Below are 27,619 nucleotides of genomic sequence, written 5' to 3' on the forward strand. Positions count from 1 at the left end.
CTAATTTGGCATTCTGGTCATTTTTGCTAAAAGAATATAACAGACAGATGCTCAAATCAGACTTTCTTCCCCAGCAAGAACATTACTATGTGATGGCTAAAATTTAAATGTGCTCTGAAGGTGGCTTTTACAGTATGACAAAATAATATGCTTATTTGATCCTAACCCTACAATAATATTTTCATGTTGAACTTTTTTTTTTGCTGTTTATTAATTCTTATCATTACTCTAAAAATCTTTTGAGTCTTTCATTTGCATCATTCGTCAGTGTATGTTTTGTGTTTCTTGTATTGTTTTTCTCAACTGAAATGCAACTACTATGGAAATGAAATTATATCTGTTCGGTTCAAGGTGGTGTTTCCTAGGGACTTCCAGGTTTTTGGTGCATGATAAATATTTGTTAATGAACACTTGGAAATAAACTCTTGTATTTCCAATATATCAAAAGCTATTTAGTAGAAAAGCATTTGTTTGCTGTTGTACATGGCAACCTCTTCTATTTAACCTCCCCTTTGATTCCCTTTGTATTAGAGGTTTTCAGCGTTACCATTGTTGGGATTAGAGGCTTAGACATTCTTTGTTGTGGTATGACCTGTGCCTTGTGGGGTGTTTGGAAGCATTCCTTGTCTCTCACTCACTGGCTACAATGGCAAATCCCCACTTGTGAGAACCAAAACTTCTTCCAGACTTTACCAAATTCCCCCAGTTGAGAATCAGTATACTAAGAGTTGTTTCCATAGTGTGCAGCTGTGAAAGTATATAGGTTCCGAACTGTTGAATACTGAATTTGGACATTTTCTATGTAGAAGGTTTCTTTTAAATATTTTTATTAATTTTTTTTTGACAGGCTGAGTGGACAGTGAGAGAGAGACAGAGAGAAAGGTCTTCCTTTGCCATTGGTTCACCCTCCAATGGCCACTGCGGCCAGCGCACTGTGGTCGGCACACCGCACTGATCAGAAGCCAGGAGCCAGGTGCTTATCCTGGTCTCCCATGCGGGTGCAGGGCCCAAGGACCTGGGCCATCCTTCACTGCACTCCCGGGCCACAGCAGAGAGCTGGACTGGAAGAGGGGCAACCAGGACAGAATCCGGCGCCACGACTGGGACTAGAACCCAGGGTGCCAGCGCTGCAGGCGGAGGATTAGCCTATTGAGCCGCGGCGCCAGCCAAATATTTTTATTAATTAAAAAGTTTTATAGTGTATCTTATCAAGAAGGGAAACAGAAGCACTATTCCTTACATGCATTTGCTATGGCATCCCATAGCTTCCAAAGCTGTTAAGCTGTAGAAATCAACCACGAACTCACACTTTCACTAAGACTGTCCTTTGGCATTTTCTCAAGATGAGAACACAAAAGGTTCTGAGGAGGCAAAATTGGTTCTACTCATCCGACAGAAAGCTATTACTTGCATGAGAAGGAAAGAAAGAGAGCGGTGTTTGGTTAACAACACACAAAAGCTTAGGATTGTTCTAAGCCTTTGGAGTGATAGCTAGAGTCCTTTGTGTGATGGAGCTTTTAGTGGGATGTTTACATTGTGATTTCCAGAATTTCTTCTTTTTTTTTTTTTTCTTATTGATCAAAGTAAGCCATGGTGCAGATCAAACACTGCGTGGAACATGAAAAGGGAAGTAGCATTCAAAGGAAAAACACATCACACCTCACGTAATTTCCCAGGGAAGATGTGATAATCAAAGTAAATGACCACACAGCTAGTTTGTAATGAAGCTCAGCTTTTCTGAAGAAAACACAAAAGTTTAAGGGAACATTTGGGTGATGTAGAGAGAAAGCGAATTAAAAGCTCACAGAGAGATTCATTATTTTGTTTTGCTAGGACTTGTATGCTAATTGGATAAATCAATAAAGCATAACCCTATTTCAGCAGGAAGCATTAGATATGTTACTGGTGCTCACCAGAGCCATTTTCACATGAAAATGAAGTGAATTTGCTATCCTGGCACCTCACCATCTTTGTTACTCAAGCAGTTCACACATTGGTCTATATCTGATTTACCTTACTAATCATATTCCAAATTAAGATATTTAGAATTAAGGTAAATAGAACATGGAGGCACTAGGTTCAAAATAATGTAATGTGTTGTACTAAATTTTCCGTGGTTTAAGCATAACGAAACTGGAGAATCAAATAATAGCTAGTAACATGTCTCTTCTTCCCTTGGTAAGTTCTGAATGTTTCTCTTTTGGTGCTTTATTCTTACATTCCCCAGGCCTTGATAAGAAGGACTTTCATCTTAGATCTCATACTATTAGATTTTAGCTAAAAATCTTGCATGTGCATTTCAAATAACACTGAGAAAATTATCTTTGATTAATTATTATCACTTCACTACATCTCCATATGCTCTATTTCAATGTCTAATATGTTAAAATAGCTATTACTTTATTTCACTTTTTGAGGTAATAGCAACGCTGAGCAAACATGCTGCTTTCTTAAATCTCTCAGCCCATTTATTTTGTTCCACCTCTTGGCACTGTGAAGAAACCAACTGCTTAATCACTGTAAGCAAACTAATATTCCATTTTCAGGAAAAAAATTAATTTAAACTTAATTAACCCATTTTTGTCCTCTATTGTTTTGGGGGATTAGAAAGTCACATAATAAATTGGCTTTGGCAATGGTCATTTATTTTAAGTGCTGAATACTTTAGAGCACACAGATGGCTGACCAACGTGGAAATTCATCTGTGGAGGGACATTCTTCCTTTGGGCACCTAACACCTGCTGACAGGTGCAGCTTAGGTGTGACCCATTTATCATCCTTGACACCTCCCCCTATATAACAGCATATTAACTTTATCATTAATGATATTTTAGTTATGAAAATATTACAATGTTTTTCAAAGCATACTTAGGTAATTTGAATACTGAACACCTTCATTTTCAGCACATAGATATTGTGTGTGTGTGTTTGTCTATTTGAGTAAAAAACAGAAAACAAGGCCTTTAAGATCCTTAGATTGCTATTAGCCTACTCACAACTCAAGTGATGGTGAAACTGACACCAAAACAGTCATCGGTAGTATGTTAGAAAACTTGGTGTAAGTTAAAGGAGCAGAAGATTTTTTGTTCACTCTTCCATCTCGTGTTTAAATTTTAATTAGCTCATGTGTTACTAGCACTATGCTAGGTGCTAGTGATACATGTATGAGATCATCGTAATGGCTCATTCATGTGCCTGCAGTAGTATTAGGGCTTCTAATTTGGCGTTGGAATAGATTGGAATAAATGTACGTTACATTGCAGCTGTGCAGGAAAGAGAGAGTCCTGAGGCCATGAGCACCCATTATTGGGGACGCTCAGCTAACCTGCAAGGATGCATTCTCTAAGGAAGTGCTGCTTGAGCTCAGGTGTCAATAAATAGGATATAAACATGAGAAGGCAGGCTGGAGGGAGTGCGGGGGTCTGTTCAAGCCGAGGAACACTATGTGAGAGAACCCTACCAGGGAAATGACTAAAAGCAGGCTGATATGGCAGGGGCAATAAAAGGGGCAAAACAATGTGAGATGAACTTTGAGAACTATGTACAGATGGTCCACACTAAAAAAAAAATGGTGTTAATTATGATAACAATGTGAAGCTCTCATGGCAAAATGAAGAGTCTGCATATTTGAAGTTTATTCTAGCTGCAGAAGCAGAAAGGCCTAAAGGTTGTCCAAGAGAAGACTCAAAGATTTCAAAGGCCCAGAAATGTGCAAGTGAAGTTAAACCAAAGAGGTGACAGTTGAGAGGAAAAATCAAAACCACACACACACAAAAGAAAAAAAAACAAAAGAGAGTGAGGTCTGTAGGTAGTGTGGTGGGATGACATATTTTCCTACACTCTCAAGAACTCCTCTTATGAGAGGATGAGTTTTTCTGTTTGCAAAATTGGATAATCTGTGAGGTTACCAGAGGATGGTGGACTGTATTCTGAGTCAATTAAAGGCTCATATAATTTTCTCTTCAAAGTCTAAGCTATCATCAATATGACAGCACATCTTCGTGTCTGAGTTGCCACCTGATAATACACTCAGCAAAAAAGTCTGCTCATTCATCTTTTCCACTGTTCCTAGAACTCCTGGGGCCCATGCTGTGGCACAGCAGGTTAAAGCCCCAGCCTGCAGCATGGGCATCCCATATGGGTGCTGGTTCAAGTTCCAGTGGCTCACTTCTGAACCAGCTCTCTATGATTGCCTGGGAAGGCAGTGGAGGATGACCCAAGACCTTGGGGCCCTGCACTCACATGGTAGACCTGGAAAAAACTGCTGGCTCCTGGCTTCAGATGGGCTCAGCTCTGGCCGTTGCAGCCATCTGGGGAGTGAACCAGTGGAAGGAAGACCTCTCTCTCTGTCTCTTTCTCTCTCCCTCTTTCTGTAACTCTCTCTTTCAAATAAATAGAATAAGTCTTTAAAAAAAAAGAACTGCTAAAATGCAATATGCATCTTTTGCAAATCTTTGCAGATCAGTAAGTATCAGGCTCGCTGGGCAGCATGCAGTTTGTAGAACACGATGCTGCCCTAGACTACAAAAGTTGATGATGTCAAAGCTGGAAGGGAGCTTCAGACTTCCTGTTTTCCAGTAACAGATTCAGATGACTCATGAAGCCTGAATGAGATGCTTTGAACTGGGGTGACCACAACCATGGACTGCTCTGCGTGTTGAAGTGAAAAGCGCTCTCTTGGCCTGTTGTCTAGCCCGCCAGTCATAGAAAACTGCTGCTGTCCAATACTGGAAGAAAACTATGCCTGTATCTTTAGGAAACAGAGCTGGATAAGATGAATCATTGAAGAATTACTGATGTTCAATAAACATATGAAAAACATTAAATAAACTTGAAATGACATGATTAGAATTTACTTTCATAAACACTAATGGGGAACTTGGAAAGATAAATTCTGTGTGTATATCATAGCACTAAAGAGCCATTAAAATGTTCTTGTACATGAATAATACAAGGGAGAATGTGTTCATTATATTTTAATTAAAAGATATATGTATAAACCATTTCTCTTTAAAACTGTAATTGTCTTTGGATACATAGTGATGAGTATTAACACATGCCCACAAATAACTAAAGCAGAAAACAGTCACTCCTGAGTGTTCACATAGCTTGTTTGTATGTATTTCAGTATATGTGTTTTTTATTCTTCTTCATGTGTAGATTTTTCATGTTTTTTTTGTAATGAGCATTTATTATTTTTGTTGTAAAATAAGATTATAGAAAAAGAGATAATTTTTGCCTATCCAACTGTGAAACATATATTTTCAGCATAATATGCTGACATGGCTTCAGGGAAGGGTACTGTTAAAGAGAGCTTAGTATCATAAAATCTTTCCAGTTGACAAGTCCACAGTGTACCCCAGAACTTTAAAATGTCTATACTCTATCACCTAGCAATTTCACAGAAGTGAATTTATGCTAAGGGAACATCAGAGAAGCTTACAAATATTTACTTACATAATATTTGCATGGATTTGCTGATAAGATAATTCAGAACAGCAAAATGTCTACAAATATGGAAATTGTTAACATATTCACAGAAGAGCTATTGTATGGTCCTTAATACTCTTGTTGTAAGACTACTTAATAAAATTGAAATACTTGTAAGTCATTTTTGAAAAGCTGGTGGTAGTAGTACTAAAATCTCAACTATTTTAAATGCACTATAAAGATGCATAGATTTGTTTTTTCTGGTCAATGAGATTACCTATAGGAGAGAAGTTTACTCCTTTGTGTTTTTTTTCTGAACATTTCTAAAATACTGTGAAGAGCATGCACAAAGTTCAGCAACAACAAAAACATAGATGTTACCCAAAGAAGTTGGAGGGAGACTGAGGTTGGAGGTGTTTGCTCTATCAGAATTTTTGAGGACAGTAGTAGATTTCTTTGAGAATTATGCATTACTTCCAGTAATTGTCCTCTTCTGCTTCTCCTTCCAACCTCCTCAGAAACCGTCTTTCCTTCCATGGATTTTTTCCCCCAAAGGTTTTCTGGCATATGGAAAATCATAACATTGGTTATTCAGTTTCAGATGCAACAAAGTGTACTGAGTACCTACTGTGTGCCAGGTAAGCTATAACATAGCTTCACAATGGTACATCATACTGCAGGTGCATTTAGGATTTCTGTAGAAAGAAGATAAGATAAAGATTTCTAAGTTAAAATTTGGATCTAGAACTTACCACCAATTAGCTATATAACCAGAACAAGTCACATTCTTATGAGCCTTTAAATTCAGCCCTTTTTTCATTATTCATTCTTTCAACAAATGCTGCCAAGTATGAACTATCCTTATAGGCACTATTCCAAACCCTAGGGATAGGCCAGGGAACAAAACAGTCCCTCGCCGCACTCCAGCCAAGTGAGACTGACATTATATAAACACATAAATGCACAATATGCCAGAGAGAGTGAAGTGCTCTGGTGAAAAACTTCAACTGGCAGGAGGGTGAGAAAAGCCGGAGGGCGGGATGAAAGAGAACTGCCATTCCACAGACTGATAAAGTGCCAGAGAAAGACTGATAAAGTGACACTTGAGAAAAGACTCGAAGAATATGAGAGACAATTATATTAGATACATTTCTTCCCTTGCTGGGTTGTTAGGAGAACTTGATGAAAAGCTTTTGCCAGTGAGTAGGGGTATGTGTAATTCTGTAAAGGTCTGTTTGCCTTTGGCAAGAAAGAGTTGAGTTTGCTTCCACCTAACTGGAGGCATCTCCCTTTGGAGATGGGGTAGACATTACAGATACATAGAGTGAGGATAACAGCCTCACAAAGGACCAGGACAATCAGACAACTTCCATCTGCCTAAGTAGACCTCTTAAGATACAGATTACAACATTGCCTTTACAGATGTGTGCATTCTGTATCAGAAGGCCCTTAAATCCCTTTTGTTTTAGCCATGATGATTCAAAAAAAAAAAAAAAAAAAAAAAAAAAAAACAACAACTAAGAATTGTCAAAGACAGGGCAGAGGAGAGGGAGAGGAGAAGGAATGGAACACAATCTGAAGTTCATGGGTATCAGGTCACTAGCTGCCACTAATTAGTGTCACACAGCATTCTGCACCCTTTCCCTACTGTTAAATTTGCTTCATTTTCACCTCTCTCACATACTCTTCTATGAATCTGTGTGTGTTCACATGTGAGAATTTTAGATCATCAGGAAGGAAAAGAAAATTCCGAGAACTGTCAAACAATTTTTTGTGACTTCCTCATTTAGCCAGCTGTTGGAGCTGTGGCTACATGGTGCCAAGGTTCAAGGGATTTAGTCCCTCGGTCCTGTGCTTTCCCTTAAATGTTGCTGGGCTCCAGTGAGAAGGAAGACTATAGTGCCTGATGCCTGGTGCTGGCCGCAGCTCAGCCTGAACCTCTGGGGCTCAGTGTTTATACAGGTGTATTCCTCACTGCCATAATAAAAAGGAAGCTGCAAAATATCCCAGAAGTAGGGAGAAGCTAAGGATGGAATAAAAATTTAGAAATTCTTTAAAGATTTCTTCTGTGTAATTGTTTTTAACATTGAGTCTATTTCATTGCTTTTAGTGAGTGAGCAAAAAGTGTCTTATCTATTACATGTTCAAAAATATAAGTTGAATTTAAGAAGGAAGGAAAGAATATAGGAAGGAAAAGAAGTAGGGAGGGAGGGAGGGAGCAGAGGACAAAGGGAAAGGGGTTGTTCTCATTTGTAACACTCCAGGACATAAATAAGCCACATTAAAATGATATTTTAACTGTTAATTATCTAAGGCTTCCCTATTTTTGCCAATAAAGGCAGCAACTTGAGTGTTATAATTAGGGCAACTAGCCAACCATCCATGTGCTAACAACTACTTCCTCTGTACCCCACACTGATGTCACACATGACTTTATTGTATTTATTATTTACATAGATGCTTGTAAAGGGAGCAATCATCTCAATACTCCTATGTTTAATATAGGATCTGGTTGATAGACAGTACTCAAGAAATGTTTTTAGTAAGAACCCATTGATATCATTGATCTGGATGATCTTGAGTAGAGAGTTGTAAGCAGATGGAATCTGGAGCCACATGGCGTAGTTTGGAGCCCTGGCTCTCCACTTACTACCTGTGTGACCTTCTACTTGTTACATAACCTTCCCCTAGCTCAGATTTCCCACCTCTGAACCCAGACTAATATAACCTACAGGAAAGGATTATTATGATGATCAGATAACTAAATAAATTGCATATTTTATATATACATATAAAATATAGTAAGTGCCAGGGTGATGTTTGATATTGTTTAACTGGCATTAAATAAGCCCACACTCTGAAATGAGAACCCTACACAATTGCTATTTTGTTAAATGTAGACTAAATAATGTAAATTGTATATACTGCATCTTTTCTTCTTGGAGAAATTTATGAATGCCATTAGCCGAGGGAACAAAGGAGTTATTTCTCTGTTCTACTCTCAGTAACATTCCTCTGATTTCCTTGTCCTAGTCTGGTTGACCCCTCTCTGTGTCCCCCGTCACAGTTCTGCAGCAGGGGTATTACCTTGTTTCAGGACTTGTTTACCTTGTTTTAGGACTGAGATTTTGTCACTGTTTCTACAGATGCTCCCAGTTCACTGTTATTTGATCAGTTTCTAGGGCAACTTTATTTTCCTTTAACATGTGCTATAAAATATATGCCCTTACTTTTTTTTTTCTTTTTTAAAAAAATTGAGCCTGGAAACACCTTCACTTCTTTTCTAATGTGAGTGTGTGTGTGTGTGTGTGTGTGTGTGTTCTTTGCTGCTTCCATTGTGGGAGTGGGGAAGAGAAGCCGAATTTCCCCTTTCTGGAGAATGAGTAAGTCTTGATTAGGTTGTGAACTGGGAGACACTTTATTGCTTCACACTATGGCATTTTCAGTCTGAAGGCCATCAGGCAGCACCTTAGAATAGCTTACCTTATTTTTAACAGTTATGCAACTGATGTTTCTAGACTACATAATGATCAGGACATTAGATGACTTAATGAATATTGTTTGTGTGGACACCTCGAGGGCATGGCTCAAGTCTGAATCAACTGATTGCTCAGGTCTGGTGTAATGTCTGGACTGGGGTGCTGAATTGGATGGAAGGGAGTAGGGTAGCAAGCCATGCTTAGAGCTTGTATTTCTTACAAAGCACTCATGGGTATTGAGCCAAATTAATGCATTGAAATGGATTGGCTCCTTATCACCAACACAAACAGACCAGGTGTAGAAGCTGTGAGATGGTGAAGCCCAGTTGACAGGATGTCAGAAATCATCCCTCCAAAAGGTTTCCAGTGGCGTGCAGGTTTCTCACTTGTGATTCTTGCCACTGTGGTGAAGAAGTGTTTGCAGTCTAAGAGATATTATGCTTGATAATACCTTGCAAGGTTTCCATTCACATTCACTGAGACTCACTGTCTCTTTCACTGACTTTCCAGGGTAGCCCATTTACAGTATCTTAAATTCCATGGCTTTTGTGTTTTCTCTTGGCGAGCTAGGCTATATAATGGTTAAAACATGAATTTTCACCTTGCTTTGCCCAGGTTTTGGATGTGGTTTTGTTTTCTTATCTTTTCTTTCTTTCTTTTTTTTTTTTTTTGAATATCTATTTATGTATTTAATTGAAAGAGTTACAGAGAAAGAGATGAGACACACACACGCACAGAAAGAGAGAGAGAGAGAGAGAGAGAGAGAGAGAGAGAGATTGATCTTCCATACACTGGTTTATCCCCAAATGGCCATAATGGTGAGGTTGGGCCAGGCTGAAGCCAGGAGCCAGGAGCTTCCTCTGGGTCTCCCACAAGGGTGCCGGGGCACTAGGACTTGGACCTTTAGCAGGGAGCTGAATCGGAAGTGGAGTGGCCCAGATGCAACAGTTGCTCATATGGGATGCCAGCACTGCAGACAGCAGCTTAACCCACTGCATCACAGCACCAGCCTCCTTGTGTATGGTTTTCTATGAGTATGAGAGAAATAGAGAAAGACTGCTTTTAGACATCAAATACATTCATTTAAAAATAATGGTAATAGAACAGAGAATGCTCATTGGAAATAGAAGAAAATTGGAAACAGAAGAAATAAATCCATTTTTGGAAAAGGATACAATTTCACAATGAACAATAAAAATAACTGTCATTGAGACTTTATCTTGAAAGAATAGAGTTATGCCAATAAATGTATTTTACATAATACAAAACAACATAACTATGTTCTACTGTATATGTTAAACTGGGAAGAAAATTTGAAAAGGGGCTAATTTTATAGTTCACTATGTAAGTTGCATATTTGGTTCTGTAAAGGCCTTCATTTTTCAATGTAGGCTTATAAATGCAAAGACTTGGGCAATAAATTTTCAAATAATGTGTGGAAAAAAACTGACGTGCATAGAACCCATCTGCCATAAAGTTGGGTCAGTGACAATCACTGTTTAATAATAAAGCAGGAATAGCCACTGGATCTCCAGACCATTATCAACCTAAGGATGACGATGGCTCTACAAAGTGTCTGCATTTTTAGGACTTTAGAAATTATATTTAACTCTTTTTTTTTAAAAAAAGATTTTATTTATTTATTTGAGAGGTAGAGTTACAGACAGTGAGAGAGACAGACAGAGAGAAAGGTCTTCCTTCCGTTGGTTCACTCCCCAGTTGGCTGCAACGGCTGGAGCTGCACCCATCCGAAGCCAGGAGCCAGAAGCTTCTTCCAGGTCTCCCATGTGCCTGCAGGGGCCCAAGGACTTGCACCATCTTCTACTGCTTTCTCAGGCCATAGCAGAGAGCTGGATTGAAAGAGGTGCAGCCGGGACTAGAAGCAGCACCCATATGGGAAGCCAGAGCCACAGGCGGAGGATTAACCTACAGCTTCATGGCACCGGCCCCCAACTCTTTCTTTAAAAAAAAAATCAGACCACGAAAAGTTGGGATTTATTACTTAGCCTTACAAAACACAGCCGCTCTTTACCTGGGGTGTTCATTGGTGGTCCCGACTGCTGCCATCTCCTCCTCTGTCTCACCTGTTACTATGCACTCTCCTAAGGAAAACAACCGAGGCCCTTGGGCCTCCCTCAGAAAGCACAGAGTACCAATGGAAATTAAGATGATCCTTTGAGTCTGTGGCCAATGTGTGATGAAAATATGCACTGCCTGCTTGTTGAAACTTGATGAGATAAGCAGGAAGCAGGCCAGTACGATTCACTTGTTTTCAAATTCTCCCCTGGCTTTATCTGGCAGATAGGTTGTTTCTTTCTCCTTACTCCTTTCTGAAGTGTAATTATAATCCCTTACTTGACCTATACTTTTTTCCAAGTTTTGTTATACTCCTACTGGGTATGTTGTAATCAATTGCATGTACTGACAAGGAAATAACTGGTGCCAATCATTAGGGTTATATTTCTTCTTGGGTGGCTTCTCAGGCAAATACATGGATAAACTGGATTCTCTTTCACTGCATTATACACTTAGGCACACATGTTTAAGACCAATGTATGTCTAGGTAGTTTAAGTGGCAAATTTATAATTTTACAGTTAAATATTATCCTCCCATCATCTGTGAATTAATCTGATGTTATATGGTAAATGAATGATTTACATTTTTTTTCTTTATTTGAGAGAGAGAGAGAATGCATTCCCTTTTGTTGGTTTACTTCCTGGTTACACACAATGGCCAAGGCTGGGCTGTGGCCAGATGGCAGCCAACTATAATAACCAGGAGCTCTATGCAGGTCTGCCAGGTGAGCAGCAGGAGTCCAGCTGAGCTATTGCTGCTGCCTCTTAGCATCTGTATTGTCAGGAAGCTGGAGTAAGGAATCAAACCCAGGTACCCTGATTTGGGATGCAGATATCCTACCTGCCAAGGCTAAAATGTGTGATCCAAAGGAATGAGTGCTTTCTATTTCTTTCAGTTTAATATTATTTTTAGTTTTAACTGAAATATTTTTAAAAAAAACTATGAGAAGTAAAGCAATAAAAGACACCTACAGACCCTCATCTATATTTAACAGAATAAGCCTTTTGCTATGTTTTCAGAAGGCATTTCAGGAAAGGTATAAAATATTTTAGATACATCTAAACTCTATGTTTCCCCCTCCTTTTCATGTTAGAATTTCCTACTCTCCTGAAGTTTGGGTGTTTAATGTCCCTGTATATATTTGCACATTTTTACATATATACATACATAAGTAACAAATGTTATGTTGATGTTTTAAAAGTTTAATAACTATCATCACAGTTTCTACCTTATTTTGCAGTTTACTTTTCTCACTCAATATTATACTTCTGAATCTGCTGTAAATTAATACATTTAGGATGTAGTTTATTAATATTAAGTGCTATATAGTACTCCATTGCATGAAACTGGTCCTGCTATAAGAGAAGATCTTAAATTTATTAAATGCCCCCTAAATGTATGACATTATGATAGATATTAATGTATGGATGCATATACTGTTTGATTTCTTTTGTTGCCCAATTTTATCTTAATTTGAAGCTATTTACTGGCTGACAATGCTTGAAATGAGAAGCATTTTTTTTTCTGTGCAATAGAGCCCAATATTCCTGAGCTCCCTATATGTCCCCTCAGTTCTATTTGCTGTCAATTTTTTACTGTGCTTATCTATTTCTTGTATAACTTCAGCAAATACACCTGATCACCCTACTAATATTTCAGTTGCAAACCTGCTTAGTTAAGTTCACAAGTTCACTAGATAGAATTTTTCTCCCTATCCAATATTTTCTATTACATAAAATGCATCCCCATTTTTGAAATCCCCTATAACAGTTTCAGTGTCACTTATCAACTCATCCCAAAGCCAGTGAGGCATACATTAGGTTTTTGGCTCATTAATATCTCAATTCTTGGTACCAATTTCATTATCATTTACCTGTTGCCACCATGCTGCTGAATATCTTCTAACAGTGATCTGTCCTTCTTGCTTTAACATTGGATTTTTATAGCTGGAGATTGGCTGTCCTAGGTTGGACTTGGCTAGGTTTGAGCAGAAGTACAGATTGAGTACATTTCTACCTTTTCTGTTCCTTGGCTCATAGGCTACTTGGAGGTTGGTATTTATGGAAAACAGAAATACAATCACATATTTGAGTCATGTCTGTTACCATTCTTTTCTATATAATTGAAGCTCAAGAGACAGGAGTGGAGTACTCTTAAGTCTCTGGCAAAGAATACACGTGGAGAGCATAAGAAGTTAAGGAAAATAAACCAATCCCCACAATAGATAGGAATATCTTGCTTTTATTGATTGCCTCCTATGTGCCACCACTGAGAAAGGTGCTTTGCAAGCATGACCTGTCACACAATTCTGACGTACACACCATGGGATGTATTGTTATCTCCATTGTACAAACAAGAAAGCTTCAGATTCAGAAAAGCTAACTCATTATCTTAATGAATAGCAAAGCCAGGAATGAAATCTAGATCTAGAAATCCAGACATGTACTGTTTCTTCTAAAAATCATATGCTTTCAGTTACAACTTCCAAAAGCTGAAATATTAAAATGAGACATGCATAGACATGGAATTTAAAAAGAAAACATAATAGTACTGATCAGTTTTTCTTATATGTGCCCTTCAGAAACCATTTGCCTCACTGATTTTCTTGTAAGGAACAGATAAGCATCATTATTCATTTGAGGCAAAGGAAAATGAAGACAGAAAAGATAAGTGGATTGAGCTTACAGTTAAAATAAGAAGTCTGGATTTTCATTTTCTTCTTGTTTAGTTTTTTAAGTATTCAAACTCTTGTTTAGAAAACATCAGGGCAACAGATATTATCGGTATATATTGATGAAATGGCAGTAAATCCGTAGATAAAGAACTCTGTCATCTCTGTCCTTTGTCCAGGAAAAAAGCAGGGATTAACCTTATGCCTCCCAAATCTCTTATTTTCCACTAAAAAAGTAATGAGCGCTAGGAAGATGGCATCTCAACTGTACAACTTACCTGCCATGTGATTTGGGCATCTGTGTACCCTCTCTGGACTTAGTTTCCCTATCTGTACAATGGAGAAAGAATACCTACCTCCTAAAATTGTTCTGAGAATTGAGCTGTAATAAATGTTGTAAATTTCCGGTGGTTAGCAGGGAAAGAAGTCAGGGATGACTCCTGAATAATACTTATATATCTTCCATCTAAAACCAACATGAGTTCCTGTGTTCTGGCTTTACATTTGTTGGTTCTTCAAATTTTATATTATTTGTTCATAGAAATTGAAGTCTTACTGGAAAAAGCCAGTATTTTAAGGTATTGACCCTATTTCCTATTGTTGATGAGGTTATATCTGAATGACTCTGTTGAACTGGGTCTAGTGATTTTTTAGCCCTCTGAATTACATGGTTAGTTTGAATGATTATTTGATTTCTATGTAGGTTGAATATCTTCACTTATTCACCAATAAGTTAGCTACTTTTCATGAAAGTCACAGTGTTACGCAGTGCTAGGAAATACAGAGGTTAATAACATGATTCCTTCCTCAAAGGGATTGCAATCTGATATGTAAAAATGAATGTTAGCACTATGATAAAACTGAGTAACCTCAAAGAGTGCAATCACTTCCCACGTTTTGATCGCAAAATTTCATGAAGGGGAAACAGTAAAATTTTGATAGGAAAAGCAATAAGTATTCATTCTAGGAGGAGAAAATATATGTTATAAACAGGACGGCACAAGACGTGCTTATTGAGCTGGAACATAGAGTGCTTATAGACAATTAATAAAAGTTCTATGATTTGATTGACTAAGTATATCGTGGTAGCAGCACATAGTTGAACCTGTACTGATGGAGGACATCATTTAAAATAGCATAGTGTATAGAGGTCTTTGAGATTGATTTCATGTGCTATGTAAATGGGTAGTAAGAGTTTTGTATAATCAAATAGAAGACTAAATAGATACCTGAATGATTTTTTTTTCCTTGAAAAAAAGAGGTTTCAAATTCAGGTGTCCTGAGGTGTCCTGGAGTTTATTATTTGCCCCTATAAAAACCACTGAGTGTAAAAATGTTGTAACCAATATTAAAATTTTATGAATTTAGAGAAAATGGTTGAGCTACTAGAAATAAGAACAGTTGTGAAATTTAAAACACTGCTTACTGTTTATTGTGAAAAAAATAATATATATTCATATGTACATGCCACCAATGAAATATTTTTTTCTGAGGAGGCCTAAAAGTACACAGGAAGAACATAGAATACTTATAAATTATAGAAAAGATGTAGGATAACTTCTTATATTGTCTCAATAAACAGAAAATAGGAGGCAACAAATGAGAAAAATCAGTGCATGCTACCTATGATACCCTGAATTAGAGAAGAAACAAGAAAATATTAAAATCTATGTTGGGAGGATGAGGGTGAGATGGGATAAGATGGGGAAAGATTAGGAAAAAGTCTTTCTATCTATAGTGCATTAGTTTATTTTGCATAGGAAAGCAGACTTTTATTATGGGAGATGTGCAGCATATTAGCATATTCAGTTCTATCTTGAAAACAGTCTGGAGGGGAAAACAACCCTATATAAGAAAGTCCGCGAATGACCATGTGACATGCTAACAAGGAGGATTTCCCAGCTCAGTGAGGTTCCAGACCTGAACCCTCAGCCTCCAGGCTCCTTAGACCAAGACTTGATGATGACCAGCTCACTGTTGATCCATCCTAGGATATAGCAGCACAGTGACTTCAAACTAGTCTTCATTTTTTTCAGAGCCATCCACTCTGGACCACCCAGGAGGCCTGTGGACTGACTCTTAGCTTAGGCTCCAACCACAGAGGGAGTTACATACATTTGGTACCTGGCTCTCCACCATGTAATGTTCCAGGGTGAATTTTCAAATGCCTCAAAAACACTTAAATATCACTTGAACTCTTTCTCATTCATTATATATTAAGAAGTTAGTCATTTTGCATAATCCTGTCATTCCTAAAAATTGCTCATAGATCCTGTGATTAAACTAGGCTATCAATGTCACATGGGCATTTTTTTTATTTTTTATTTTTTTAAACGATTTATTTATTTTACTTGAAACTCAAAGTTACACAGAGAGAGAAGGAGAGTCAGAGAGGGAGGCAGAGAGGGAGGGAGGGAGGAAGGGAGGGGGGTACAGAGAGGTCTTCCATCTGCTGGTTCACTCCCCAATTGGCCGCAATGGTCGGAGCTGTGATGATCTGAAGCCAGGAACCAGGAGCTTCTTCCAGGTCTCCTACGCGGGTGCAAGGGCCCAAGGGCTTGGGCCATCTTCTGCTGCTTTCCCAGGCCATAGCAGAGAGCTGGATAGGAAATGGAGCATCCAGGACTCAAACCAGCGCCCATGTGGGATGCCGGCACTGCAGGCGGCAGCTTTACCCACTATGCCACAGCACTGGCCCCGGGCATTTTTATTACAAATTGCCCTCCTTCTCTATGACACCATTGTTTGTCTTAAAATGCGGTTTCACTTGATTTCATGTACCTAGAAACATTTTTAAGAAAAAAAAAAACTATAAAAAACGTATATGTCACCATGGTTGTATTTAGAGTAAAGATGTTGCCTGTCACATTATGGTTTTTCTCAAAATAACTGACAGAGAAATTTCTCTTGAATTTCATTACTTATAAAATGGGGTGTTTTTCCTTTACACCATGAGTATATTTGCTTTATAAATATTTTCAGTCTCTTAAATATTTATTATCATTAACCCTTGATTAGGGTTAAGCACACAGGATTTTAGGGCTATGCTCCTTTTACACTAACTTCCTTCCATATCCATTTTGTTTTCCCTCTTTATTTTCTTTTCATTTCCGCTTCATTACTTGTATTTTATTTCTGTTACTTTGCTATATTCTTTATCTGTAAATCTTCTTAGTTTAAACCTTTCTTAAAGCAAAGAAAGATAAAATTAACTGTATGAAAGATTATTGGAGAAAATAATAGTCATGAAGTTTTCTTTGGAATCCAGCTGTGACAAATGTAACTTAATATTCAGCTTACCTGATCAGAGATAAATAAGCCTCCCTGTGGAACAATTCTACAAGAGTTGCTGCTGCTGTGGTCCAGGATGCTAGTTTATGCATGACAAAGTCTTTTTCTCAGTTCTCAGTTTACTTGAGACACATATTGCATCCCATATATATATATATATATATCCTTAAAATTGCTGGATATCATTTTTGATAGTGAAAATGTCAGTTGAGAACATATAAACCCATGCTGTAGAATCATCTGTATTACAATACAAAGTTATTCCTTAAGCAAATGTAAACTCACAGAGAGCATGCCAGTGTTTACACACTCACTCATATCAATTACTAATCCTCCTGCAAGGAATTAGTGAAAATCTGACATAATTTGTGGAAACTATTCTATCAGCCAATAGATGCTTGTAGTTCATGTAAACATGGAAGATGCAAAAATATGCGGTCATTGAAGGTATTGTTTATGGTACTCATCCTGGAAAATTATTATTGTCTTTGTTTCAAGATCTAGCTTGTGTGTGTAACTGTGTTTCCCTGATGCTGAAATGCTGCGTGCTTGCATTGTATGACTGAAAGCTGATCAGGCTCATGGAGAACTGAGATTTAGTAACCATGAATCGGTACCTTTGTAAGGGGAGGAATCTTCAAGGCTTTCCTGCGTCATTGGTTTCTCCATATCATTTTCCAGCCTGAAAACCAAATGCATGAAACTATATTAATCCAGCAGCTGAGAGGTATATGTAAAATAAAAGATTTGAAATTATTTTTGCAATAGCTTTCCTGAAATTTCCAGGTAGTTAATATTGTGATTGGAATGGCTGACAGGCGGTTAAGTAAAGCCTAGTTTATGTCTTGCAGAGAACATTTTTATTCTAGCTTTACTGACATATTTTTTATAACCTCTGACCTTTGAGGAAAGATGGTAATTTTAAGAGTTTATACTGACTTTTTATTATGACTATTTTATTTATAGTATCTTAGATGTTTGAAGTCTCATGATATAATTCACTCTAAGGCTCCTGTTGGTCATGACTCTGTATCAATTTTCAGAAATGGAAATTAGACATTACAAAGGATATTAAATATTTATATTTATTGTATTTACATTTTTATTCCCAATTTTGCAAAGGTTTTCTTCTTTTCCTATTTATATTTTTGCTCCCTTTTAAGAATGATTTTTTACTGTAACTGTAAGATTATTTAAGGAATAAAGCTTTTCTATTTATTTACATACAAAATAATAACAAAGCATAACAGTGAGCAGTAGGAAAACATAATAATTTTATATACCTTTGATAAATATGTTTATAGCTACATGTAAAAACAATTGCCTTTTTTTTTTTTTTTGACAGGCAGATTGGACAGTGAGAGAGAGAGACAGAGAGAAAGGTCTTCCTTTACCATTGGTTCACCTCCCCCCCCCCCCCCCCCCCAGTGGCTGCTGCGGCTGGCTCACCACGCTGATCTGAAGCCAGGAGCCAGGTGCTTCTCCTGGTCTCCCATGTGGGTGCAGGGCCCAAGGACCTGGGCCATCCTCCACTGCACTCCAATTTTAAAGATATATATATATATATATATATTTGACAATATAAACATATACAAGCAGTCTTCAAAAAGTTCACAGAAAGCATATGTAATAAAAAACTTTGCATGGATTTCAAGAAATTTTGCACAAAATAAACCTACCTTTTATTTACAAAAACTTTTTGAAGTTTCCTCATATACAGATTTGTGTGTGTGTATACAAATATATTTAAAATTTTATTAAGATTTATTCATTTGAAAGAGTGACAGAGAAAGAGGTAGGTAGGGATGGGGGTTGTGGAGAGAGGGGGAGAGAGAGTGAGAAAGAGAGGAAGAGAACGATTTCATCTGCTGGTTCAGTCCCCAAAGGGCTGCAATAGCAAAGTCTGGTCCAGTCTAAAGACAGGAGCCAGGAACTCTGTCCAGGTCTCCACATGGATTGCTGGTACCTAACTATTAGGGTCATCATCTGCTGTCTCTCCAAGCAGAGAACAGAGCACTGGCACTCCGATATGGAATGCAGGCATCACAGTGGTGGCTCAACTCACTATGCTGCAATCCTGGCCCCTCACAGATATTTTTAGAGGAAATAAAAACAAAAAATTGATTATGTGGTATAATACATATTTACAGAAAAAAAAGCAAAACGTTTTCATATTTGTGTGTACATTGAATAACTGGAGGATACATTAGCAAATAGTAACAGTTGCCCTGGGAGGGTAGCTAATGGCTGAGGAATAGAAGTAGGAATAATGCTGTAGTGGACATGAGACTTCATATAACTCTTAAGAAAATCATTTACTTTGGATATATTTCCAGAAGTGGGATTACTGTGTCATATGGTAGTGCTATTTTTAATATTTAAAGAAGCCTTAATACTGTTTTCACTATTTTCATTCTCACCAACAGTGTACAAGTGTTCTTTCCCTTTTCTCAACATGCTTGCCTACGTTTACAATCTTCTGGGTTTTTTATTGCAATCATTCTAATAGATGCAATACTATTTCACTATAATTTTGATTTATATTTCTCTGATGATGACTGATATTGAAAAAAAATTTTATACCCCCTGATCATATATATATATATATATATTTAATTTATAAATGTCTTGGATAAATTCAGGTCCTTTGCTCATTTTTTTTAAGGGAAAGGGTTTATTAGGGAAAATCCAGCAGACCAGAGGGAAGGGGCGAAGAGGGAAAAGGGGAGAGAAAGAGAGTGTAAGAGAGAGAGAGACAGAGAGGAGAAGAGCCAGCAAGGAGAGAAGAGAGAGACGAGAGGAGAGAGGAGCTGAGAGAGAGGAGAGATGGAGAGAAGGGGAGAGAGAAAGTGGGCGAGAGAGGAGAAGAGGAGGCTAGAGAGCCACGTGTTCAGGAACAGGTCCTTATAAAACTTTGCAGGAGGGCGGGCAGGGAAGTAGGAGCAGTGAATCCCATTAGGGTGGGGGTGGAGCTTGACACCAGTGGTTGGGCCATGTGGCCACCTGGCTTCCAGCAATGGTGGTGGGGGCTAGAGCCTAGGATGGTGTCAGGGTGTAGATTGTGCCATAGATAAAACTGTGCCATTTTCCTAACATTCCCCCCTTTTGTTTCTAAAAAGCGGGAGTTATATAGGACTACATTAGTCCCAAAAGTCCAGGAGGGGTAGAGAGACGATGATCTATCTTTAGAGCTACTTCCTGCTGACATGGGGTGATGAGGTACTCTTTGCTGGCATTGGGTGATGTCTCAAGCTGCTGTCTCGTGGGTAGGGAGACAAGTATATCCCTGTAGCAGAATTTGGTTGACTGCCCGGTTGCTGAAGGCCTTGGTTTGTTCCATTATCACTTGCTGTAAACACTTAAATAGACACTGTAGTATACAAGTCAGTTGGTTAATTGTTTTCTCACTATTGAGTTGAGTGTCTTATGTATTATCCTCTTGTCAGATGTATAGTTTGCAAATACTTTCTCTGTAAATTGTTTTTTCACTATCTTGATTTTTCTTTCTCTGAGGAAGCTTTTTAACTGATATGACCTAATTTGTCTGTTTATTTGTTTTTGTTGCTATGCTTCTAGGGTTATATAGAAATTTTTGCTTATACCAAAGTCATGTAGCTACTCCCCAGATTTTTCTTCTAGTAGTTTTTTTTTTTGATAGTTTCAGTTCTTATGTTTAAGTCTTTTGTTTTTCAATATTTCAGTAATTTTCTTGAGAGAGAAGGAAAGAGAAAAAAGAGTGAAAGAGAAAACACTCCCTTATACTGGCACTCTCCCCTGATGTCTGCAACTGAGCAGCCAAAGCCAGGAGCTGGGACTCTGACATGTGTGTCAGGGACACAAGTACTTGCGCTATAACTGCTGCCTCTGAGAGTCTACACTAACAGGAAGTTGGAAATGGGAGCCAGAGCTATGGATTGAACTGAGGCACGCCAATGTAGGCCATGGCATCTTAACTGATTTCTTAAAGGCTAGCCCACTTGCACACCTCCCAATTTTTTTGTTTCTCTGGGAAAGTACTTGTCTTTCTTCTTCTCTGTTGGAAAGCCTTGCTAGATATAGTATTCTAGGTATTTTTTTCATTCTTTCAGCACTATATAACTCTCTCTCTCTCTCTCTCTACATATATATATATATATATATGTATATGATTCATTTATAAATTTGAAAGGCAGCATTATGGAGAGAGAGAGAGAGACAGAGAATGAGAGAGATTTTCCACCCATTGACTCATTCCCTAAATAGCTGCCATGGCCAGGGCTGGGCCAGACTGAAGCCAGGAGCTAGGAGCTTCATCTGTGTCTCCATTGTGGATGGCACAGACCCAAACACGTGGGCCAGCTTCAACTGCTTTCACAGGTGCATTAGCGGGAAGTTGGATTGGAATTAGAGCAGCCAGTACTGATCCTTTCTGCTGAGAAATCAGCTGAACATGTTATTATTGGGCTTCTCTTGAATGTGATGAGTCACTTTTTTCTTGCTGCTTTCAATATTCTCTCTCTGTTTTTGATTGTTGAAATTGTTTCATATGCTTCCTGGTAAGAACCTCTCTGTATTTGATCTTGGACTTCTTTGGATTTTGTGGATCTGAATGTTCACTTTTCTTTCCAGATTTAAGAGACTGTTTTTTTTTCTTTAATAAGTCTTTCCCCCCTTTTCTTACTTAGCTCTTCTTGGATATCCACAATGCATGTATTGGTTTCTTTGATGGGCTCCCATAAGTCCCATCAGCTTTCTTTTTATGTATTCATTCCTTTTTTAACTTTTATTAAATAAATATAAATTTCCAAAGTACAGCTTTTGGATTACATTGGCTTTTCCCCTCCATAACTTCCCTCCCACCCACAACCATCCCATCTCCCGCTCCCTCTCCCATTCCATTCACATCAAGATTCATTTTCAATTATCTTTATATACAGAAGATTGATTTAGTATATATTAAGTAAAGATTTCAACATCAAGATTCATTTTCAATTATCTTTATATACAGAAGATTGATTTAGTATATATTAAGTAAAGATTTCAACAGTTTGCACCCACACAGAAACACAAAGTGAAAAATATTGTTTGAGTACTAGTTATAGCATTAATTCACATTGTACAGCACATTAAGTCTCTGGTCCTCTGACTGGATAATTTTAAAACACCTGTCTTTGAGATTTCTGATTAATTGAGCATGCTGCTGAATCTCTCTGTGGAGATTTTCAGTTCCATTATTGTGCTTTTCAGCTTTGTAATTTCTGCCTGACTCTTCTAATGATTCCTGTTTTCATTTTAGTTATATATTGTTTTCCTGAACGTAACTCAGTTGACTATTTATGTTCACTTGTAGCTCACTTTACTTATTTAAGACTATTATTTTGAATTCTTCTTTAGGAAATTCATCAATCTCTAATTTTTTAGTGTTGGTTACTTGCTTTATTTTGTTCTTTAATGGTGGTATATGTATATTTCCCTGATTATTCATGATCTTTAGGGCCTTTTGTGGGTGTCTTCACTTTTGATGAAGTAGGCATCTCCCCTATTCTCTAGAGATTAGATTTGGCAAAGTCTTGATGAGCCAATCTCTCCAGACGTTCTGGGTGGGCCAGCTGTCAGTGTCCATGGCAGACTTGCTGCTGGAGTACTTGTGTTGGCTGTCAGGACACCTCAGTCCGTGGAGGGCTGCCTGGAGGCTGTGTTAACAGAGACCAGTCTGAAACCTGGATCCATGGGAGCAAACTACCTGATTATCTCTTTATTCTTATATTAACTAATATTGCATATTATCAAACTTTTTCATTTTTGTTAGTCCTGTGACAAATTATTTTAGGATGCTCTATTTTCATTTTTCTTTTAGAAATAAAGTTAAACACTTTTCATGTCTTATATTAGATTTCCTTTTTAAAGAATATTTTATTAATTTCTAAGAACTTTTAATATATGAAACAATTAGCCTTTGTTTATAATATTTATTTGCTAGTATTTTCCTAAGTTTGTTGTTTTTATTTGACAATGCTTATAGTACATACCACATGTGCCTCTATGTACATGTGAAGATACACACACACACTCATACACATTAATACATACACGTATAAATATAAAAGAGAAAGGTATTGGTGAAAGGTCTGTCTTTTCTCAAATTGTTTCTGGATTTTCCATCATATGATTGAAGGTCTTCCACATTCTTAAATTATTAAAACAAATTTTTATTAATTTCTCTTAGTACTTTCATGTTTTTTTCCTCCAACTTTAACCTCTGTGATTGAACAGGCATTTATTTTAGTGTATGGAACTGAGGAATAGATCCTAGTTACATTTGCATGCTGATATTTCTGAGTAAAATTTAGAATTAGCTTGGCTGCTTGGAAAAATACCTCATCACTCCTTTAATTGAAGATTAATATTTTTATAATTTAAATATTCCAATCAAGGTATGATATGACCCAGTCTCTTTTGTTATCTACAAATAATATTTTAAACTTTTCATAAATAAATTTTCTTCATTTTATTTTAAATTTGCTGTAGGTATTTGCCAGCCTTATTGCAATTATGAGAGGAAGATTTTTTTTTTTTTTTTTTTTTTACAGGCAGAGTGGACAGTGAGAGAGAGAAAGAGAGAAAGGTCTTCCTTTTGCCATTGATTCACCCTCCAATGGCTGCCGCAGCCGGCGCACTGCGCTGATCCAAAGGCAGGAGCCAGGTGCTTATCCTGGTCTCCCATGGGATGCAGGGCCCAAGCACCTAGGCCATCCTCCACTGCACTCCTGGGCCACAGCAGAGAGCTGGCCTGGAAGAGGGGCAAGCGGGACAGAATCCGCTGTCCCAACCGGAACTAGAACCTGGTGTGCCGGCGCTGCAAGGTGGAGGATTAGCCTATTGAGCCATGGCGCCGGCCTGATTTTTTTTTTATTTGACAAGGTAGAGTTATAGAGAGAGAAAGAGAGAGAGAGAGAGAGAGAGAGAGAGAGAGAGAGAGAGAGAAAGGTCTTCCTTTCATTGGTTCACTCCCCAAATGGCCGCTACAGCTGGCGCTGTGCTGATCTGAAGCCAGGAGCCAGGTGCTTCTCCTGGTCTCCCATGAGGGTGCAGGAGCCCAAGCACTTCGGCCATCCTCCACTGCCCTCCCAGGCCACAGCAGAGAGCTGGACTGGAAGAAGAGCAGCTGAGACTAGAGCCCAGTGCCCATATGCCGGCACCGCAGGCAGAGGATTAACCAAGTGAGCCATAGCGCTGGCCCCAAGATTTTTTTTTTTCAAACTGTTACTGATGATTAGATGGATAAATAGATACTATTGATTCATATCATTAACTTTGTTTGCATATGCCTTAACATATGGTCTTTGCATATGTTAGTATAACTTTGTACCATATGCTTTAACATATTATCTTTGCATTTTTCACAGATTTCTGGTTGACTCCCTGGCTATTACAACCAACCAGTCATATCTTCTCACAATTTTATATTTTATGTGATCAGTACTAGAAAACTGCAAAACCAGACACCAAATATCAGTGGTTTTAAGAAATAAGGTTGATTTTATTCAGTACAGTGCAGTATGATGCATTGCTTCTCTACTTGAGGAATAATTCAGGATATAGGTTTCTTCTGTATTCTATTTCCATCATCTTAGGAAAGAAAGTTGTCAGACACTTTTTATGTACAGGGCAGATTCTGAATATTTTAAGCTTTACTAATAATTCCATCTTTATGCAACCATTAAACTGTTGTTATAACTTAAAGGCAGTCATAGAAAATATGTAAATAAATAAGCATGACTGTGTGTAATAAAACCCAACTTACAAAGGCAGTAGGCCAAATATGGCCCCTAAGCTTAGTTTGCCAACTCCCAAGTCTCAGTTTGGGACCTTAGGGATCTCTGCTGAGTTCTCAGTATGCAGCATGAAAGGAAGAGTAGAAGGAGGTAGAATTATCTGGAGATATTATTAGATAGAGTTTATTTTAAAGATATATTTATTTATTTGAAAATCAGAGTTGCAGAGAGAGAAGGAGAGGCAGAGAGACAGAGAGAGGTCTTCCATCTGCTGGTTCACTCCCCAGTTGACTGTAATGGCCGGAGCTGTGCCAATCTGAAGCCAGGAGCCAGGAGCTTCCTCTGGGTTTCCCATGCAGGTTCAGGGGCCCAAGGACTTGGGCCATCTTCCACTGCTTTCTCAGGCCATGGCAGAGAGCTGGATCAGAAGTGGAGCAGCCGGGTCTCGAACTGGCGCCCATATGGGATGCTGGCTACTGCAGGTGGCAGCTTTACCCTCTATGCCACAGCACTGGCCCCTAGAGAGACGTTTAATTTGTGTATTTCACTTTTTCTCACATCCCACTTGTAGAATTCAGCTATTTTTCAGAATTGGGCCTATTAAGAAATTTGGATTATGTATGCTTGCACGAAAAGTAAAAGGAAATATAATAAATGCCAAAATAGTGTTACTATAGTTCTGCTTGAAAACGAATAGTTTACTTATTTTGTATTAGATATCATCACTACAAAGTGTGAAACAGTTATGGTGGTAATGAGCATCGTTTGAATTCTAATGTTGATGACCTGCTAGAAGTAGTCATTAACTTTGCTAATTAAAGATATGAAAGATGTATGGTATGGGACATGTACTCTATAGAATACTATACAGCAGTCAAAAACAACGAAATCCGGTCATTTGCAACAAGATGGAGGAATTTGGAAAACATCATGCTGAGTGAATTAAGCCAGTCCCAAAGGGACAAATATCATATGTTCTCCCTGATCGGCGACAACTAACTGAGCACCAAAGGGGAAAATTGTTGAAGTGAAATGGACACTATGAGAAACAGTGACTTGATCAGCTCTTGTCCTGACTGTTGATGTACAATGTAATACTTTATCCATTTTAGTATTTTTTTTTTGTTCTAGTACCATTGGTTGACTCTGTAATTAACACACAATTATTCTTAGGTGTTTAAATTTTAACTGAAAAGTGATCCCTGTTAGGAATTTGGAAAACATTATGCTGAGTGAAATAAGCCAATCCCAAAGGGACAAATACCACTTGTTCTCTTTGATAGGTGACAACTAACTGAGCACCAAAAAGGAAACCTGTTAAAGTGAAATGAATACTAGGAGAAACAGTGACTTGATCAGCCCTCACCCTGACTGTTGATGAGCAACTTAATATGTTATCCCTCTTAGTATTTTTTTTTTGTTTGTTCTACTTAATACTTTTGGTTGAATACTGTAATCAATACACAATTCTTCTTAAGTGCTGAAACTTAACTGAAAAGTGATCACTGTTAAATATAAGAGTGGGAATAAGAGGGAAGAGATGTGCAATTTGGGACATGCTCAAACTGACTTACCTCAAACGGTAGAGCTAGAAATATACCAGGGGATTCGAATTCAATCCCATCAAGGTGGCATGTACCAATGCCATCTCACTAGTCCCAGTGATCAATTTCTGTTCACAATTGATCGTAATGATAGGACTAAGAACCAAAGGGATCACATAAACAAGAATAGTGTCTGCAAATACTAGCTGATAGAATAAAAAAGGGAGAGAATGATCCAACATGGGAAGTGAGATACACAGCAGACCCATAGAATGGCAGATGTCCTAAACAGCACTCTGGCCTCAGAATCAGCCCTTAAGGCATGCGGATCCGGCAGAAAAGCCCATGAGAGTATTTCAGGCATGGAAAGCCAAGACACTCTGGGGGAAAAAAAATCTAAATGAAAGATCTCCGCGAGTGAGATCCCAGTGGAAAGTACGGGTCATCAAAGAAGGAGATAACTTTCTCTGAAGGGAGGAGAGAACTTCCACTTTGACCATGGCCTTGTCTAAATATGATCAGAGTCAGTGAACTCAGGGGGCTTCCATAGCCTTGGCAGCTCATGTCAAGAGCCTAGGGTGATTACTGAGGCCATAAACAAGAGTGTCAATTTGTTAAGTCAACAATAGGAGTCACTGTGCACTTACTCCTCATGTAGGATCTCTGTCCTTAGTGTGCTGTACAATGTGATTTAATGCTATAACTAGTACTCAAACAGTATTTTTCACTTTGTGTTTCTGTGTGGGAGCAAACTGTTGAAATCTTTACTTAATGTATGCTAAACTGATCTTCTGTATATAAAGAGAATCGAAAATAAAAAAAAAGAAATAATTTTCTTTGTATTTCACAACAAATTTTGTATTGTTCACATGAGCTCTTTTGGTAAGGACCTTGAGCTAAGAATGGCTTACAGCTTTTTAAATAGTTAAACAAGGGGGCCTGAACTGTGGTGCAGTGGGTTAATGCCTTGGCTGCAGCACGGGCATCCCATATGTGCGTTGGTTCATGTCCCAGCTGCTCTCTTCAGAGCCAGCTCCCTGCTAATGCATGTGGGAAAGCAGTGGAGGATGACCCAAGTGCTTGGGCCCCTGCACTCACGTGGGAGACAGAGAAGCTCCTGGCTTAAGGCTTCAGATCAGCTCAGTTCTGGCCATTGCGACCATTTTGGGAGTGAACCAGCAGATGGAAGACTTCTCTCTCTTTCTCTACCTCTCTTTTTGTAACTCTGTCTCTCATGTAAATAAAGTAAATCTTTTTAAAAATAAATAAAATTGCTTCTTGGCCTTTTGGCTAAGATCAAGTGTAAAAATAAATAAAAAATTAGTTAAACAGATTTAAAAATGTGTGCAGAGACTCTATGAGGCCCGTAAACT

At 38.1% G+C, this 27,619-nt stretch overlaps 1 protein-coding gene and 1 pseudogene across 4 annotated transcripts in view; both read left to right on the forward strand.

The window, feature by feature from the left end:
- ARHGAP24 (Rho GTPase activating protein 24) overlaps positions 1 to 27,619 on the forward strand; it is an 867,261-nt gene that overhangs the window by 443,237 nt on the left and 396,405 nt on the right. The window lies entirely within an intron of this gene.
- LOC149125111 (U2 spliceosomal RNA) lies at positions 27,517 to 27,605 on the forward strand (annotated as a pseudogene).

This window comes from Oryctolagus cuniculus, chromosome 8, assembly GCF_051225735.1.
Source record: "Oryctolagus cuniculus isolate XC-2025 breed Fujian yellow rabbit chromosome 8, ASM5122573v1, whole genome shotgun sequence".
Classification (NCBI taxonomy): Eukaryota; Metazoa; Chordata; class Mammalia; order Lagomorpha; family Leporidae; genus Oryctolagus; species Oryctolagus cuniculus.